Below are 18,767 nucleotides of genomic sequence, written 5' to 3' on the forward strand. Positions count from 1 at the left end.
ATTGATTTTGATGATTAGATGCGTATCTATAACGTTAATATTTGGGGAAGTTGAATGAAAAGCATGTGAGGACTTTGCCTATTTTTGGAACGTTTTTGAAAGTCTGAAATTATTTCAAAATTAAACATTAAAAGAAAAGAAGAGAAATAGAGATCTCTTAGATATTTCTATTAAGTTGCCAAAGTTGAAGACCATTTCCCAACTTATCTTGCCTAATACTGTCAGAGTAATCTTCCTGGAATGCTGTTTGTCATGTTTGTGACTTCAAAGCTTTGCAGTGACTTCTCTTATCTGTAGGATGAAGTTCCGTCATGTAGGCTGTCATTCAGTGCCTCATAGCATAGCCCTAATCTCCTTTTTTCTGATCTGTGTTGAAAGACCTGACCAACATTTACTTTCTTATGTCCAAAACCTGTTCTGATTTTTTCTTGCTATGTAATGCCCTTCCCTGTCTTCCAACTGTGGGAGTTCAGTCAGGGTGGTGGGAAAGATTTAGAAGAAAAATTATAAAGATATTTACAGGAAATAGTCGCAAACCTTGGAAGGCCGGGTGGTTTGCATAGCTTCAGTAAAAGGTTTGGGCTGAAGGCAGCTGAATTATCTTAAAAGCTTAGGGTGTAGATACATAGGAATGTAGAGGAGTTTTCTCTAAATAGCTTGTTTACTCAGGCGGTCCTAAAACCAACATTTAATCTATGCTGGGGGAATACTTGGGAGGTCGAAGATGTCAATTACCTTCTAGTGGTGTTACTCAAGACCTTTGTCATTTAATCTGTACTAAATAAATGTAACTTTGCTGGCTGATCAGGGCCACAGCTGTTAACTCTTTCCGGAAGGGTCTAGACCCTTCTCTCTATCAGTGAGTAGGGACTTGGCAGCCTAGCCTGCTCTTTCGCTGGATATTTGTGTCTGAGTGTATTTGTTCATCTGTTGCTGGGTCAGGTCTGCTGGTTGGACCAGACAGTTGGTGCCCCATGTGAGGACCTGGCATGTTGGTGCCCAGGTCTGAGGTATAGCTGCAAGAATCTTGAACCTTCAAAAATGAAGAAGTCTGTGCCGTTGGTAAGCCAGTAAGTTGATGAGTCAGTAAGTCACTAGTCATTGGTGCCTCCTTGGGATCTCCAAGTTCAGGGAATGGTTCAGGCTAGGTTTGATCAAGGGATAACAGTTATCAGCACAACAGAGCAGTATATAAAAGTATTCAAACAGCTGCTTAAGCACTGGAGCCTCGGTTTGCTGGTTCAATTAAGGGACTTAATGTAAAATGTATCACTTAACCCATGGTTCCCAGAAGAAGGTAAGTAGACGTAGAGCTTTGGGAAAAGTGGGAGGAAATTTTATTTTATTTTTTTGAGACCAGTCTCCCTCTGTCACCCAGGCTGGAGTGCAGTGGCGCGATCTTGGCTCACGCAAGCTCTCCTCTGGGTTTCATGCATCTCCTGCTCAGTCCCCGAGTAGCTGGGACTACAGGCGCCCCACCATGCCTGGCTATTTTTTGCATTTTTAGTAGAGACAGGATTTCACCCTATTAGCCCGGATGGCCTTGATCTCCTGACCTCGTGCACAAGAACAACAGGTCCAGTAATCTTTAATGCTATGGGCTTTAGTGAGGGCGTTGGTCCCATTATACACTGAAGAGCCTAAAAAGAAGAAGGAGGAAGAACCGTCACCTATTTTACCACCCCTGAGTCCCTCAGCCCCACTATCACCGTGCCAAAAATCCAAGGAAACGAGGTTTTGCCTGAGCCCCCTCCTCCAATAAATAAGAAAAAGACCAGGATACACTACAGCTATGGGACCCTGTCTTAGCAAGCGGCTTAGAAAGAAGGGGCTTTTAGCCTGCCCGGTGATGCAAAATCAATAAGGTAATCAGGTGTATGTTTATAGAGAGATAAGGAAAGGCATTAATGGGTGTAGCACACCAACATGGCACATGTATACATATGTAACAATCCTGACGTTGTGCACATGTATCCTAGAACTTAAAGTATAAAAAAAGAAAGAAAGCATTAGAAGCCGAAGCCGGACAGCCAAGCGGGCGGTGGGCCAAAGGAAGCCTCAGCTGCAAAAAAGCTTGCAGCGCCCAAGCTGACAGGGTTCGCCCAGGCCGGCAGCATCCGCCGGCGGTGGGAGGAGGGAACTGTGCAGACAAAAAGTGGCGCCTAAGCAAGCACAGTGCGGCCACCACCCAGGACCCGCCCCGCTGCCCTCCTGCTCCACGAGGGGCCCACGGTAAATCTCATGTGTTCTTACAAGGAACACGCCAAGTGTAATTGTCTGTTAAAATTTAAGTTAAATTTATAATTATGGCCACTGTTTTTCCTCCGCTACCCGTGATGTGGCTCTCTCAAAATCTTAATTGGGTGAAAGAGTGACCTCTGAAGGGAGAGAAATTACCAAGAACCCATGAATTAGTTGAGGAACGATTACAAGCCGGCCATACAGAACCCTCTAAAGGCCCTTGGAATTCGCCTATTTCGTCATTCCCAAAAGTCTGGCAAATGGAAACTTTTGCATGACTTACGTGCTATTAATGCTAATCTACTGCCTATGGGACCCCTTCCCCGCGGCGATTCCTCAAGATTGGCCTATAATTATTATTGACTTAAAAGACTGTTTTTATACTATTACTCTCGCAGAACAGAACAGAGAAAAATTTGCGTTTACATTACCAGCTATTAAAGTCTTTCAGATTTTACACCGATAATGCTTTTTCTTTTATGTACAGAATAAAGACAAGATGAAACCAAATATTCTTCTCCCTACTTCTCTCTTTCTACCTGCCTTCCCTCCTTTAAGAAGATGTGTAAATGCCAGGGCCTCCTGGAAACCGCCTCAAAGACACAACAAGCCATAGAGGGTTTCTACAACTTGTGTTTTTCCAGGGTATGCCCTCAAGCTCTGGTCCAATAAACCTCAATTGATTCAGACACAAAACTCTACTGATTCAGACACTTGAATCAGGCACTCAATTTGGTTAACATTTTGCCAACCATGAAGGGGTCCTCTTAATGGAGTTTAGAACCTTTGACCTGCAGTGCTTCTTTTGTTCGTGCTCAGTACCAGCTACAGAGCTTTAGTTCTGACCAGTCGTGTGACTTTCTAAGAATTGGATCCTACTTTCTCTTGAGGTCCCTGCCTCTCCTGACTTTTTTGCTTGAGATGCGAGTTTTGTTTTTCATGGAACTCCTCTCCTCATGGAGCTTTGCTCACTTCCTAAAAGGAACGTGAGTTTCCTGCTCCTGTGACAATGGAGAACAGACTACAGCTTGGTCCCTGCTCAACTAAGGAGCTGGTTTGGGGTTTTGTTTTAGAATTTGGTAGCTGCAGGATAAGGCTTATTACTACTTCATTCTAAGCTCTCCTTATGCTTAGAGTGTTCAACAATATGTAAATAGTGCAATCGCTCTTTGTGTTTTTGGTTTTTATCATTCTTCCTTTGGATTTGACCAACTCTTCACCTTGTCTAATGTCCAAAACACCTTGCACTTGGTCAAATCCAAATCTAACAGGAGCTCTAAATTATGGTGAAGCAGGCCTTTAAATTGGCTAAAATTCTGTAACTGCAGAACATCCAACTCCACCTCTAGAAACACCTATTTGTTGAAGAAAATACAAATATTTAACCCACAATATATTTCTTTGACAAATTTTGACGTGTATGTCAGAGGGCCAGCAAATAGAAGTGGCTGTGCCCAGTTGCCTTTTGTGGAAAAAATCTACATCATAGAGAATCATTAGTAGTGCAGGCATGTCTTCCCTTATCTGGATCTGGGAAAAATGGACTGAATCTGATACGTTAAAGATAAACAAATTTAGCATTGATATTGTCTGAGGGCTGCTACGGGCAATGTTTCAGTGACACAAGACCAGCTTTACTAACTGAACTTCCTTTCTTTCTCCCATGACCTGTATTACCACTAAAACCTGATTTACCTCCATAACCTCATTTTGGACATGCAGAAATGCAGAAAAATAATCAGCCAGGAAAAGTGTAAAAATGTATTAGTCTCAAGTTCCTGGCTTCTCTCTGTGCTTTCTTTCCAATTGGGGGGTAAAAATCACTGTTTTCTCCACCAAATTTTGATTAATGGGAGAAGATTTGTGTTGGACTAGTCTTGGTGTAGTAATTCTGGTGTACTTTTTAGTAATGTTGGGGTATGAATATTTTGATTGTTTAATCCATTTCCTCCCAGAAATAGTCTTTTCCTTTATCTCTTTCCTTCTGTGTTGTTCATAAAGGGAGGTACTGGATAAAGTTTTCTCTCATCTTGTCATATGTCCTTGAGGGGTTGATTTGTGAACAAGTCAGAGTACTCACTCTTGGTCTCCAACATCAGGGGCGGAGTCATTTTTGAGTCACATTATGTGACCAACTGTAACATGGCTGAGAACCTTAAGTTTTTTATTTTGTTTTGTTTTCCAAATGTGTTAAGCTCCAAGGAGGGCTTGTCATAAGTAGTCCCATCCAGGCTGGGTGCGGTGGCTCACGTCTGTAATCCCAGCACTTTGGGAGGCCAAGTTAGGGGGATCACGAGGTCAGGAGATTGAGACCATCCTGGCTAACATGGTGAAACCCTGTCTCTACTAAAAATACAAAAAAATTAGCCGGTCATGGTGGCAGGCTCCTGTAGTCCCAGCTATTGGGAGTCTGAGGCAGGAGAATGGTGTGAACCGGGGAGGTGGAACTTGCAGTGAGCCGAGATTGCATCACTGCTCTCCAGCCCAGGCGACAGAGCGAGACTCCATCTCAAAAAAAAAAAAAAAAAAAGAAAGTCCCATCCATCAGGGACTTTTGTCGTCCCAAGTCTTGTTGCTTGGATAGGGCTGTGGCAACAAGAGTCTTTTGCTTTCCTAAGCCTATTCTGAGAGTACATATTTTATTTTAGGGTGGGGGAAAGATCATTGGGATTGGTTTTTCACTGAAGAGGCTGTTGGATTGAGTCACTTAGAATCAATACACGACTGGAAATTCTAATTGTCCATGGCCAGAAGATGGATTCTTTAAATTGGGACTTCTAAGTTAAAAAATATTTTAGAGATCTCTTATTCCAAACAGTTGATCAGAGGATTGAATTTCAAAGAAAGACACCTGATAGTGTTATGGCTAGCCTTAACATTTCTTTTCACTAAATTACAGAGCAAAAATCTCACCTAAAACAAAGTTATTTTGTTTTGTAAGCTCAAACTGCTTGACTAAGATAGTCTGAGAAAATAAGAATAAAAGCCACTTTACCTTGTCATCGAATAGTTAAAATTTTATGCTTTTACTGCTGCAGCCTGGATTTATTTCGGGTCAGGAACCAGCCTTAATTGCTTTGATGTTTGTGTGATTTTTGAGTTTTTGAGGTGCTCCTTCACCTCTTTGGAGATGCCTCATACATCCTTGGCTAAGCCATAATCTTGGTTAAGCCTTATTAGTTTCATTTGGGAGGATTCTTTGGTGAAAAAAAAAATCAAAAGCCAGAAATATCAGCTCTTTGTCCTACCTAAAATCTGATATTAAGAAGTCTGAGGCCGGGCACGGTGGCCCACGCCTGTAATCCTGGCACTTTGGGAGGCCGAGATGGGCGGATCACGAGGTTAGGAGATCAAGACCATCCTGGCTAATACGGTGAAACCCCATCTCTACCAAAAATACAAAAAATTAGCTGGCATGGAGGCGGGCACCTGTAGTCCCAGCTACTCAGGGGCTGAGGCAGGAGAATGGCATGAACCTGGGAGGCGGAGGTTGCACTGAGCTGAGATCGCGCCACTGCACTCCAGCCTGGCTGACAGAGCGAGACTCTGTCTCAAAAAAAAAAAAAATTTTGAAAGTGTTACAGTAGGTAGCTGATCAGACATGAGCAGGCAGGAGAGATCCTCCACCCCTACGCACTAGAAATGTCTAGTGATCATCACCAGGTGATAGTCAAGTCAGGTGGTTGTTAACTGTGTCTCTAAAGTAATAATTGGTTGCAGGTGGTGCCAGGGAGCTATAGTCTCACAATAGATAGAAAACACCTGAAACAGGTGATCAGCAGCTTCCCGATGAATTCTCAGAAGATGAGAAGTGGGCTCAAATATACACATTAAGAGGCAACATAATAGAGTTTCTGGTAAATGACCTTCCAGGAACTATTTTTTTTTTTTTTTTTTACATTTTAGAAGCATATTTTTTAGAAACTATGTTTTTAAATTTTAAATTTTATTTTATTTTTAAATCTTTTATTTCCATAGTTTTTGGGGATTTGGTATTTAATTACATAAGTTCTCTAGGGGTGATTTGTGAGATTTTGGTGCATCACCCGAGCAGTATACACTGAACTCAATTTGTAGTCTTTTATCCCTCACCACCTTCCCACCCTTTTCCCCAAGGCCATTGTATCATTCTTATGCCTCTGCATTCCTCATAATTTAGCTCCCACTTATGAGTGAGAACACACGGTGTTTGGTTTTCCATTCCTTAGTTACTTCACTTAGGACAATAGTCTCCAGTTTCTTCAAGGTTTCTGCGAATGACATTAATTCATTGCTTTTATGGCTGAGTAGTATTCAATCATATATATATATATACACACAATTTCTTTATCCACTCATTTATAGTTTACATTCCCACCAGCAGTGTAGACGTGTTCCCTTTTCACCGTTGCCACACCAACATCTATTATTTTTATTATTTATTTATTTTTGAGATGGATGGGGTCTTGCTCTGTCACCAGGCTGGAGTGCAGAGGCATCAGCTTGGCTTACTGTAACTTCTGCCTCCCAGGTTCAGGCCATTTGTCTCCCTCAGCCTCTGGAGTAGCTGGGATTACAGACATGTGCTCCCTCACCCAGGTAATTTTTTTGTATTTTTAGTAGAGACAGGGTTTCATCATGTTGTATATGCTGGTGTCAAAACCCTGACTTTAAGTGATCCGCCTACCTTGTGCTGCCAAAGTGTTGGGATTACAGGTGTGAGCCACCGTGCCTGGCCAACAACTATTATTTATTCATTTTTTGATTATGAACATTCTTGCAGGAGTAAGGTGGTATCACATTGTGGTTTTGATTTGCATTTCCCTGATCATTAGTGATATTGAGCATTTTTTCATATGTTGTTAGCCATTTGTATATTTTCTTTTGAGAATTGCTTATTCACATTCTTGGCCCATTTTGATGGGATTGTTTGTTTGCTAATTCGTTTGAGTTTCTTATAGATTCTGGATATTGGTTGTCTTTCAGATATATAGATTGTGAAGATTTTCTTTCACTCTGTGGGTTATATGTTTAGTCTGCTGACTGTTGCTTTGCTGTGCAGAAGCTCTTTAGTTAATTGTCTCACCTATTTATTTTTGCTTTTCGTTGCATTTGCTTTTGGGTTCTTGGTCATGAACTTTTCGCCTAAGCCAATGTCTAGAAGCGTTTTTCCAGTGTTATCATCTCGAATTTTTATAGTTTCAGGTCTTAGATTTAAGTCCTTGATTCATCTTGCGTTGATTTTTGTATAGGTAAGAGATGGGGATCCAGTTTTATTCTCCTACATTCAGCTTGCCAATTATTTCAGCACCATTTGTTGAATAAGTTGTCCTTTACCCATTTTATGTTTTTGTTTGCTTTGTCAAAGATAAGTTGGCTGTAAATATTTAGGATTATTTCTGGGATCTGTATTCTGTTCCATTGGTCTACATGCCTATTTTATACCAGCCCATGCTGTTTTGGACTTAGAGTATTGTTTGAAGTCAGGTGATATGACACCACCAGATTTGTTCTTTTGCTTAGTCTTGCTTTGGCCATGTAGCCTCTTGTTTGGTTGCACAGGAATTTTAGAACTGTTTTTTCTAGTTTTGTGAAGAATGATGGTGGCATTTTAATGGGAATTGCAATGAATTTGTAGATTGCTTTTGTCAGCATGGTCATTTTCACAATAATGATTCTATTCATCCGTGAGCATGGGGTGCGTCGTCATTTTTTGCATCATCTATGATTTCTTTCAGCAATGTTTTGTAGATTTTCCTGTAGAGGTCTTTCACCTCCTTGTTTAGATACATTCCTAGTTATTTTTTTTATAACTGCTGTCATAAAAGGGGTTCAGTTCTTGATTTGATTCTCTGCTTGGTCGCTGTTGGTGTGTAGCAGAGCTACTGATTTGTGCACATTAATTTTGTATACTGAAACTTTGCTGAATTCATTTATCAGTTCTAGGAGCTTTTTGGAGGAGTCTTTAGGGTCTTCTAGGTATACGATTATGTCATCAGCAAACAGGGACAGTTTTACTTCCTCTTTGCCAAATTGGATGCCCTTTATTTATTTCCCTTGTTTGATTGATTTGGCTAGGACTTTCAGTACTCTGTTGAATAAAAGTGGTGAGAGCGAGCATCTTTTCTTGTTCCCCTGCTCAGAGTGAATGCTTTCAATGTTTTCTCATTCAGTATTGTGTTGGCTGTGGGTTTGTGTGCCAATTTTGCTGAGAGTTTTAATCATAAAACGATGCTGGATGTTGTCAAGTGCCTTTTCAGTGTCTATTGAGAGGATCGTGTGATTTTTAAATTCTGTTTATGTGGTGTACCACATTTATTGACTTGTGTATGTGGAACCATTCCTGCATCCCTAATGTGAAACCTACTTGATCATGGTGGATTATGTTTTTGATGTGCTGTTGGATTCAGTTACCTAGTATTTTATTAAGAATTTCTGCCTCTGTGTGCATCAGGGATATTGGTCTGTAGTTTTCTTTGTTATGTCCTTTCCTGGTTTTGGTATTAGGGTGATACTGGCTTCATAGTATGATTTAGGGAGAATTTCCTCTCTTTCTAGCTTGTGGAATAGTGTCAATTAAATTGGTACCAACTCTTCTTTGAATGTCTGGTAGAATTCACCTGTGAATCTGTCTGGCCCTAGAATTGTTTTGTTGTTAATTTTTAAATTATCTTTTCAATCTTGTTGCTTTTGGTTGGTCTGTTCAGGGTTTCTAATTCTTTCTGATTTAATCTAGGAGAGTTTTATATTTCCAGGAATTTATTCATCCCCTCTAGGTTTTCTAGTTTATGCACATAAACGTGTTCATAGTACCTTTGAATGATCTCTTGTATTTCTGTGGCGTTGGTTGTAATAGCTCCCATTTCACTTCTGATTGAGCTTATTTGGCTCTTCTCTCTTCTTTTCTTGGCTAATCTTGCCAGTGATCTATCAATTTAATTTATTTTTCCAGAAACCAGCTTTACATTTTATTTATATTTTGTATTATTTTGTTTCAGTTTCATTTAGTTCTGCTCTGATCTTGGTTATTTTCTTTCTTCTGCTGGGTGTGGGTTTAGTGTGTTCTTTTTTGGTATTAGTTTTTTTTTTTTTTTTTTTTTTTTTTTTGAAAAAAAAAGTTCTATCATAGTTAACATGAGTATCCAGGATCCATAGGTGGGTGGGGGGGAGGACCTTAGGATTCTATGTTGCTTTGTCAGAAACATCATGTCTTTAAACTGTTGACATGTAACTATAATAAAAAAAAATAATAAATATTAAATAAAGGCTATGAATTTTAGCATGCTCTTTGCTGTATTCCAGATGTTTTGATAGGATGCATCACTATTTTTCAGTTCAAATAATTTTTAAATTTTCATTTTGATTTCACATTTGACCCAATGATCATTCAAGAGCAAGTTATTTAATTTCCATGTGTTTGCATGATTTTGAAGGTTCCTTTTGGAGTTGATTTCCAGTTTTATTCTACGGTTGTCTGAGAGAGTACTTCATATAATTTCAATTTTCTTAAATTTATTGAGACTTGTTTTGTGGCCTCTCATATGGCCTATCTTAAAGAAAGTTCCATGTGCTGACAAATAGAATGTATATTCAGTGGTTGTTGGGTAGAATATTCTGTAAATATCTCTTAAGTCTATTTGCTCGAGGGCATAGTTTAAATCCATTGTTTCTTTCTTGACTTTCTCTCTTGATGACCTGTCTAGTGCTGTCGGTGGAGTATTGAAGTCCTCACTATTATTGTGTTACTTCTATCTCATTTCTTAGGTCTAGTAGTATTAGCTATATAAATTTGGAAGCTCCAGTATTAGGTGTATATATATTTAGGATGGTGACTTTTTTGTTGGACAAGCCCTGTTATTATTACATAATGTCCCTCTTTGTCTTTTTTAACTGCTGTTGCTTTAATGTTAGTTTTTTTTGATATAAGAATAGTTACTCCTGCTCACTTTGTGGCATTTGCATGGGGTGTCTTTTTCTACCCTTTTACCTTAAGTTTATATGACACTTTATGGTTAGGGGAGTCTCTTGAGGGCAGCAGATACTTGCTTGATGAATTATTATCAATTCTGCAATTGTGTATCTTTTAAGTGGAGCATTTAGACAACTTACATTCAATGTTAGTATTGAGATGTGAGGTACTGTTCCATTCATCCTGCTATTTGTTGCCTGAATACCTTGATTTTGTATATTTATTTATTGTATCTTTGTTTTATAGGTCCTGTGAGTTTCATGCTTAAAGAGGTTCTCTTTTGATGTGTTTCCAGGATTTGTTTGAAGATTTGGAGCTCCTTTTAGCTGTTATTGTAGTGCTGGCTTGGTAGTGACAAGTTCTCTCAGCATTTGTTTTTCTGAAAAAGACTGTTATCTTCCTTTATTTATGAACTTTAGTTTTGCTGGATACAAAATTCCTGGCTGATAATTTTTTTTAAGGAGGCTGCAGATAGGTATGCATGCTCATTTGAGGTGTTCTTCCCTTATTGAAGATTGCTAGGATCATATGTGTTGAAAAGCATTTGGGATATTTACTTAATTGATGAGTGCTCATTTATTTTTTCATTAGTTTGATACCATGTATAAAGAATATATAAACATAGGTATGGACATATACATATATGTGATACAGCATAGAACATATACATGTGCACATAAAGATAGAGGGAGACAGAAATACTTTAGATTTTTTATTTTAAAACTTTATGCATGGAACCCATAAAACTCACTATTAAAAAATAAAGTTGGATTTAAGTTGTGCTTTTGTAAATAGAAAAATTTACCATTTATCTGAGGAAGCCCTTGCTGAGTTTTAGAGAAAGTAGGTAGTAAATTTACATCTCAAAGCACAGAGAGAGAGAGAGAGACAGGGAGAGAGTGAGAAGGAATTTGGGTGTGTTCAAGGAAGATTAAAAATAGATGCCAAGGTAACACAAAAATGATAGAAATTTATAACAGGATTTTATAAGGAGACCAATTTTATTTACATACATAGCTTTTATTTTGGTCTCTGTTTTCCAACTGTACTCCAGGAAACACACTACACAAGCTCCCTTCTTAAGTGCTGGTGGGCCACTGCACATGCAGACAGCCCACTTTAAGGGAAGAATCAGGGGAGAAGAAATGCAGACCCCAGAATTATGCCAACATACAAAAGCCTAAGTCAAAAGTCAAACCACACACTTGAAATCTCATCGCCTGTTTGGCCCTGTTTTAAGTGTACTTTACTTTCTTTAATTTCTGCTCTAAAGCTTTTAAATAAACTTTCACTCTTGCTCTAAAACTTGCCTCAGTCTTTTCTTCTGCCTTTTGACTCTTAGTTGAATTCTTTCTTCTGAAGATGCAAGAATTGAGGCTGCTGCAGACTTCTACAGATTTGCTGCCATTAATATACTTTAGTGCCATTCTACGTTATAGAATATATATATATTCTTATATTTATACATATATATAAAATATATGTATCCACAGAGGCCTTGAATCTACATTCTTGCTGCACTTTATGTAAACAATCCAGGTATAAGTCTGAAACTAGTTTTGGAAATACATTGGTCCCATATGATTTCTATTTCATAAAAATGGGAGACAGGAGGGGGGAAATTATTTTTCAGAAGAAAACAACAGAACAATGGTTATTACATTTCAGATCTGTTCTTTTTCTTTTGAATTTTGTTATTTACCTACAATTTGGACAGAATCCTAAATTTTTTCCTGGCTACAAATTTCAAAACCAATGGTTTGAGAATTTCCTTTTATTTTTCTTCCATTTTGGTATATTATAAATTAAAACTGTGCTTTTAAGATTTTTATCTTTTTTTATTACACTTTTAAATTCTGGGATACATGTGCGGAACCAGCAGGATTGTTAAATAGGTATCCTCGTGCTATGGTGTTTTGCTGCACCCATTAACCCATCATCTACATTAGGTATTTCTCCTAATGCTATCCGTCCCCTAGTCCCCTACCCTTCAACAGTCCCCAGTGTGTGATGTTCCCCTCCCTGTGTCCAAGTGTTCTCATTGTTCAACTCTCACTTATGAGTGAGAACATGCGGCGTTTGGTTTTCTGTTCCTCTGTTAGTTTGCTGAGAATGGTGTTTCCAGCTTCATCCATGTCCCTGAAAAGGACATGAACTCATCCTTTTTTATGGCTGCATAGAATTCCATGGTGTATATGTACCACATTTTCTTTATCCAGTCTATCATTGATAGGTATTTGGGTTGGTTCCAAGTCTTTGCTACTGTGAATAGTGCCACAATAAATGTATGTGTGCATGTGTCTTTATAGTAGAATGATCTATAATCCTATGAGTATATACCCAGTAATGGGATCACTGGGTCAAATGGTATTTCTTGTTCTAGATCCTTGAGGAATCACCACACTGTCTTCCACAATGTTTGAACTAATTTATACTCCCACCAACAGTGTAAAAGCATTCCTATTTCTCCACACCCTCTCCAGCATGTTGTTTCCTGACCTTTTAATGATCACCATTCTAACTGGCATGAGATGGTATCTCACTGTGGTTTTGATTTGCATGTCTCTAATGACCAGAGATGATGAGCTTTTTTTCATATGTTTGTTGGTCACATAAATGTCTCATTTTGAGAAGTGTCTGTACATGTGCATCACCCACTTTTATGGGGTTGATTTTTTCTTGTAAATTTAAGTTTCTTATAGATTCTGGATATTAGCCTTTTGTCACATGGATAGATTAAACCTTGCAAGCTAAAACTAGATGACTTATGTAAACTTCAGGATATACAAACGTTTGTGCCTGCTGATGTGTGGACTACACAAAAGGTACACATGATCACTGGATTCAGACTGCAATTCAGAGAAATGTGTCAGATTGTCATTGCAATTGGAAGATGCTTCAGAAACTCTAGAAAACCTAGTCTATAGACTGCTCCAGACATTACAGGTGAGCCAACATACAACTGAAAGGGTTAGAGCAATGTTTGCCAAACGAATTGCTGTAATTGAAGCAGCAGTTGTGTGACTTAAATAAGGTTCCAGGGTTATACTGTCCCTTGTTGCTGTGACTTCCCTTTGCCCTTTTCTGATTTGTCTTCATCCCCTTTTCCATGGGACAAGACTTCTTAAGCATGAGCCTTCCTAGTGATATAGGATCAGATGAAACATAGAGTCACAAAGTCATGTCTTCCACAATGCTTTCTCTGAAAGCTTTTGAAGAATCGGGGGGCCAGGTGTGTGGGCACAGGCCTGTAATCCCAGCACTCTGAGAGTCCAAGGCAGGAGGATCACTTGAAACCAGGAGTTTAAGACCAGCCTGAGCAACAAAGGGAGACCATGTCTCTACAAAATATAAAATAAATCAAATTAGCCAGGTGCAGTGGTGCATGCCTATAGTCTCAGATACTTGGGAGGCTAAGGTGGGAGGACTGCTTCAGCCCAGTAGTTCAAGTCTGTATTGAGTACACTCCAGTCTGGGTGGACAGAGTAAGGTTGTGTCTCTAAAAAAAAAAAAAAAAAAGAAAAAACGCGGTAAACAGGAAAGCCAAAGATCTCGGGCATCTCCAGATGATTGCCTGAACAAATTGTTTTTTCTTCGCTTCACAACCTTTCAAGATATATATTTCTTTGTAAGAGAAAGACAGGCCAATTGTAACTTTAAGTGAGCAATCAAAATCTAGCTCCTAAAACTGAAGTATTTTAACTCTCATTCTGATAATATTTATTTTCTGAGGCACAGAAGAAAGGCAAGATTAGATCAATTGTTTTTCTGCCCACTCCATCTTTTCCGACCTGCCTTCTCCCCTTTAATCAAATTTATAAATACTAAGCCTCCTGAAACCTCTTCAGAGAAAACACAAGCCACAGAGGTTTTTGCAACTCATGTTTTCCCAGGGTGCACCACCAAGCACTGGCTCAATGAAACTCAATTGGTCAAGACCCTTGCCTCACTCAGTCATTCTGGATAACCACCATGAATCCTGCAAAGCCTTTCAGTAATCTATTGCTGCCTAGGTGATGTGTACCCAGGTGAGTCAGCTCATCATGAGTCAAACACTCGTGTTCCTTTTCTGTCTTTCCCATCCCTGCCACGCAGTGCTGTGTGCTCTGATCTGACCCCAGCTCCCATGTTGTTTGTATTGGTCTAAGAAAGCAAGACCAGGAGGGGCAGGTTGAGAAGGAAGTAAGAGGCCAACAGCCATGGAAAGTGGCAGATGGGGCTGGCATTGCTCAAAGCCACACACCCTGGGTGCATTTTATGAATTTTTCTGGATTTGGAATCTTTTCCCTGTGTATGTATCTAGAAACTCACCCTCCTCCTACTTTCTTCTCATTACACTTTCTGTTTCTAGTGCACTCTTTATGGCCAGAGAATGGCCATGCAAATAGTTGACAATAGAGTAAAACATGACTTTTTGTGAGACCTGGAACCTGGCCTTTCTTTTTTCGAAAAGAGATTGAGGTTTCTAAAAGCTAACTTTTATGCAGGGCTGTGTAATTTTGAGTGTAGTTTTAGGGAACAGGTGCATAAGTGAAGGGTGAGACAGAAAACAAAATGCTGGCTGTTTGTCAAATCCTGAAAGTAGACGGGGAAAAAGTCATTTTTGAAGGTGGATGTCATTCAGGAGACCTTGTACATCTTAGAGTGTCCTCTTACCAGATGAAGTGGAGGATGAGGTTGAATTATGGAGTTAGGTAACAGTGGGCACATCCTTCTCTGCCTCAGTTTTTTTTTTTAATCTGTAAAATTGGGGATGATAACACTCAGCATTTTTTGGTGAGGAGTCTAGATACCTGGAAAGCTCTTAGGATAGTGCCTGGTTCATAGTGTTGCATCAGTGTGAGCGGTTATAATTATGGGAATACACAAAGGTGCCACCCTGGCCATCCAGAGTGGGGAGGAATCTCCGGTCAGGGTCCAGGCAGGCCAGCTGGAGATGAAGCTGATTAGTGGGGAAGCTTAACTTCCAGGAGTGGAAGAATTTAGGAGGAATAAACAGAATGCACAACATTCTGGAAACATTCCTTTACCCAACAGTAGGAATACTCAGAGTGGGTGTGGCTTCTGTGGCAATCATCTCCTGGGAATCTAAGAATGTGTCCTAGAGTCAAATGGCTTTGATGTAAGCCAAACTTAGAAATGGGCTTCAGGGCTGCCTTGCACATAGCACTCATTCATCTTGAAAAAGGAAAGCATTCATCTTGCTAAAGGAATCCCCTCTTCTGGCCCAGGCCATTATTTTTGTTTTTGTACTATTCTAATTTTTAAGGTGTAAGGAGAAAGACTGAAGAATAAAATAATGAAGTACATGTATGAAATAACAGGGTAGAATTGAGACTGGTACGTGTAAGTTAAGAGAAATTGTGTATAAATTTTGTGTGAACATAAAGAGAATTTCTTGTTGCAAACAGACCTCTCCATATAAATAATACTCATTCCCTTGAGTGGATAGCAGACAACATCACAAGAACGTTCCAGCAGAGCCATGAGAGAATGGGTAGTGTGGCTTCTTTAATTGGCAGGTTAGACTGAGTAAGTTAGTGAATTGAAAGGAGTTGAAGGAGAAGATGGGTGAGGGCAAGAAAAATGGGAAGGGGAAAGGAAAGGACTGAAAGGAATGTTTACCAAGGGCTCATCAGGTACCAGGCTCTGTGACTAATGTCTTACACATGTTAATTTACTCTTCCACTGTCATTTTCTGATGCAGTAAGAGTCAGCCTTACACTGCAGATGAGGAAAGAGCCTGAGGGAGGTCAAATGAATGGCCCAGGGTCATCCAGCCACTTCATAGCAGAGCTAGTGTGTTTCTCTGTGGTTTGTGCAGACAGAAAAGTGAGACATGGAAGGATGGCGGAGATTGCAGTTAGCCATGATTGTGCCATTGCACTCCAGCATGGGCAACAAGAGCGAAATTCCATCTTAAAAAAAAATTGTGGTGACATGATATATCTGACACTGTTAACTTAGCCTCAGGAGCTACTTCTTGTGAAATTTTAATTACAGCATTATTCTTGGAAGCAAAGGAGACAGGCATAAGCAAGGGCAAATTAAGAGAGGTAAGAGTCTCATCATGATTGATAGTTTTGTTCTGACATCTTGAGAAAAGCTGTCCACAGTGTAAAGTCATCAACTTGCTGTCGTGGTTTGCAGTTTGACTGTCTCTAAGTTACGGTGTTGAACATTGGTGAGCTCTTAGTGGCCCACACCTCAGACACAAGCGTTTTCCCATGAAATTTACATAGAGTTGTCCACCTCTGGCTTATATGGCTTCAGCAACAGAGCCGCTCTTGTTCTTAATGATTTCATTGGAGAAAATTGAATTGGAAGAACTAAAAGAATTCAGGGTCCAGTCCAGTCTACCAGTGGATTATAAATACTCAAAGATAATGAACAGTGGTTCAATCTAGTAACAGGTGTACTACAGTTTTTCTTTTCAACATAGTTTTTCTCTCTATAGGAGTCTCTATTTTTAAAAGACAATTCCAGTAGGATGAATTTGTTTGCAAAATAGGTTGAGTCTCACCAAACTTGCCCAGATTTTTTACCTAAGTGCGGCAAGAGTAGCAAAGGACCATAGAGGCTCTTTTTAAACTTCGCTTTGCTAGAAGTTTTTAATAAGAATCTCAGATTAAACTTCCAAAAACCTCTTGAGACTAGGAATCCAAACCAAGGCCAACTTCAGATTTTGCCTGCATTCCCTATGGGTTTATTCTATGTATATTCTCAAATATAACATCCCAGTCAAAGCCTTGGTAATATAACCAATGTTTTCAAATGTGTCCTGTTATAAAGAGAGCAGATTCTTACTGAACTTGTGCAAATAAGTTTATTACCGTAAACATATGAATACTGATGAATAGTTTCCCAATTCTGGGGCACTCAGAGAGCAAAAGCAAATGTTTCCATTTTTGTTTACAAAAGTATACTTTACCAATTGCCCAAAGAAAAAAGTTCATAAATCTGGAGAATAAAACATTCAAAGAATCAGCACATTTTCAAATAGAAAATTATGAGGACATTATCCTTTTGATTATTTAGTCCAATAACATTGAGTTTTTTTCTTCTTTGTTTTGAATTTCATGAAGGTATCAGTCTGTTCATTAAAATTTTGAAAGTTCTTAGTCCAGTGGTGTGATCTTGAAGTTGTCCGAAACTTGTATTCCAGAGTCCTTGTCAGAGTCTTTTCCATAAATCCCCTTGAAGAAAAAGCAATTTTGGACTGTAGCTGATTGTAAATACTTGAGGAAGAATCAAAGCAACTGTCCGGGAATGACAAAGATTTAAAATGACTATGGGTAAAAATCTAATGAGAGTTTAGTGTGGTAAAGACACAGCTCACATAGAAATCTAGTTATTTCTGTGGCATATGACACTATGATAACATACTTGATTTCCAGAATTTCATATAATTTTTAGAATACTCATTAAAAAAAACTTTTTTTGAGACGGAGTCTCACTCTGTCACCCAGGCTGGAGTGCAGTGGTGCAAACTCAGTTCACTGCAAGCTCCCTCTCCCGGGTTCATGCCATTCTCCTGCCTCAGCCTCCTGAGTAGCTGGGACTACAGGTGCCTGGCACCAAGCCTAGCTAATTTTGTTTTTGCCTTTTTAGGAGAGATGGGGTTTCACCGTGTTAGCCAGGATGACCTTGATCTCCTGACCTAATGATCTGCCCACCTCGACCCCCCAAACTGCTGGGATTACAGGCCTGAGCCATCGTGCCCAGCCTAGAATACTCATATTATTAACATTCCCATAAATATTATTTAGAGAAGGTTTAGCATCACTTATCACTTATTTGAAAATGCTTTCTATATAATTTAACATATCAAATAAGGTGGTTTTTCCATTCAGCTTCTGTTTCCAAACTGGATTACTGAGTTCTTGGTGTAGCCCATTCATAAATAGGGCCAAAAAAGTATAATCTTATGTATGTTGAAAAAGGTCCTTAGGTAATTCCAGTACTTCCAGCTGAAAATCATTGATTTAGTTTTAAGTTCTACCTATTACAACAAGAGTTCTCCATCCTTGTTACATGTTAGTAGTGTCAGGGAAGACTTAAAAATTACCAATGCCTGGGTCCCTCTCCAGACCTTTAAACTGCAACTAATGGGTGGGGCTTGAGCATCACTTTTAAAAATGTTTTCCAGTGATTCCAATGTGTAGCTCTATTTCCCATCAGATTTCTCTGATTTCTTGTGGCATTCAATTTTTTCTATTTTGGTATCATGAATATTTTCAGCTCTCATTTCCTGTCTTAGGCTTTATGTCTCCTGGGGTAGGGACCTTGCCTTCTCCATTTCTGTATCTTTTTTGAACACATGAACTTGTCATCAGAAAAAAATCTCAACCACACATAGGTTGTGTTCTGAGTCTCAGGTTCACATATTAATCCTAAAGTCTTTGTTCTCCTTGAGGTCAGATGTTGCTTCTGACGAAGGGTGTGGTTAAGTCTGCAGTGCAGATGGTGGAGGGGATTTCACTCTGTTTTTAGATATAACATTGGAACTAAGAATTTTATGTCTACATGGGTGAAGGGGCAGGGATGTGTAGGAAGACAGTTCTAATTAGGATGGAGG

This window comes from Nomascus leucogenys, unplaced genomic scaffold (assembly GCF_006542625.1).
Source record: "Nomascus leucogenys isolate Asia unplaced genomic scaffold, Asia_NLE_v1 001121F_53221_qpd_obj, whole genome shotgun sequence".
Classification (NCBI taxonomy): Eukaryota; Metazoa; Chordata; class Mammalia; order Primates; family Hylobatidae; genus Nomascus; species Nomascus leucogenys.